The sequence below is a fragment of the Amphimedon queenslandica genome, unplaced genomic scaffold (assembly GCF_000090795.2).
Source record: "Amphimedon queenslandica unplaced genomic scaffold, v1.1 AMPQUscaffold_12430, whole genome shotgun sequence".
NCBI lineage: Eukaryota > Metazoa > Porifera > Demospongiae > Haplosclerida > Niphatidae > Amphimedon > Amphimedon queenslandica.
The window spans coordinates 19,546-20,884 of NW_003547333.1; the positions used below are offsets into that span (position 1 = coordinate 19,546).

Here is a 1,339-nt window from a genome sequence, read left to right on the forward strand (position 1 = left end):
CAAAAGACAGGTTAAAAATTAACAGTACACATTATGACTCACTTTCTATAGTGCAATAAAAGCAATCATTGTTGATCAGAGGGATAAAAAATTGTAAAATTTTATGTAAGTAGTGAACATATAACTTACAAACTATTGTGTGATTACAGTTGAATTATATTGTCAATTAGAACAGAGAGAAAGGAGATAAAAATAACTAATTTAAATCAAGTGATATAATATTGACTTACAAACTGTTGCATGATAAAAATGACAGTTCCAATTATCATTGATTGAACAGAAGACACATTAAAACATAAAATGTAATCAATAATTTTAAAATGACTTACTCCCTAAATGGATCAGAGAAATAAAAATAAATTCAAATAATCTATCAAAAATTGGCTCATGCATAGCATAATGGCTAAAAGTTATGGTTTAAAAAAAATTATTATTAAAATAGTTACCTCAGATTGCATCCCGGCCATTACCAGAAAAATAAAAAAAAACTTATATAAACCTCGACTCAAACTTGATTTGTGCCTAAAAAGAAAGTAAAGGAAGTGGCTAGTTTCAAGCTAGCTAGCTAGCTCAGCCCTATAGCCACGCCTTCTCACACGTCATGTGTGATCACGTGTGTATACTAATGGAGGTACATGTAACTATTAAAGAGGCAGATAGGAAAGAGCCCATTTCTTTATGTAAGCCTTGTATTTGTATTTTTTATTGACAGTGTATGTATTTAGCTACCTATTGTTTATTCTTCTTTCTTCTCTCTCTCTATAGTATCATTCTCTAATGGTCGACTTGATTCCTGTTCAGATGTCAAAGCAAAGCATTCCCTTTACCAAGAGAAAGGTATGAAGAGGAGGACACTGGTTACAAAGACAGACCACATGACATACATTGGTACCAATTACGAGATTGAGGGAACCATGAACACCTTCCCTTTTAGAAAGTGCATGAGATCATTTATAATCTTGCCACACCCCTTTCAGCAAATGATAGGACGAGACTATTTAATTAAAGACCTTTTCACACTAGCAAAAGTAATGCACACTGATTTGTATTAATTGTATTCACACTACATGTAGGGTGGTTTCCAATTAATGCACATCACTCTCATTTCACCTCCAGAGGTGGATTGTATTGATAAAGTGCATCAAAGAGCTTCAAAAACTGTGTCAGTGTGAAAAGACCTTTAGTGTTTATGTCCGTAAGTAGTAGCTGGGCTTAGATATTATTAGTTTTTAATTAACTTTATTAATCTTTTATTTAAGACTCTATATGAGTTGCAAAATGATATAATTTAGTAATTAATACTTACATGTAGGTATATGATTGGTGTTCTTGATAAAGA

General features: G+C 31.9%; 1 long non-coding RNA gene across 2 annotated transcripts; it reads left to right on the forward strand.

Moving 5' to 3' along the window:
* Positions 1 to 643: 643 nt before the first annotated feature.
* On the forward strand, positions 644 to 1,339 carry LOC109587840 (uncharacterized). 2 transcript variants are annotated; one of them, XR_002187826.1, is made up of 4 exons: positions 644 to 680; positions 766 to 1,028; positions 1,074 to 1,195; positions 1,313 to 1,339. It is a non-coding gene; the product is annotated as an uncharacterized LOC109587840 (long non-coding RNA). The 2 variants fall into 2 exon arrangements; XR_002187827.1 differs by lacking the exon at positions 1,074 to 1,195 and having other exon boundaries at positions 766 to 937.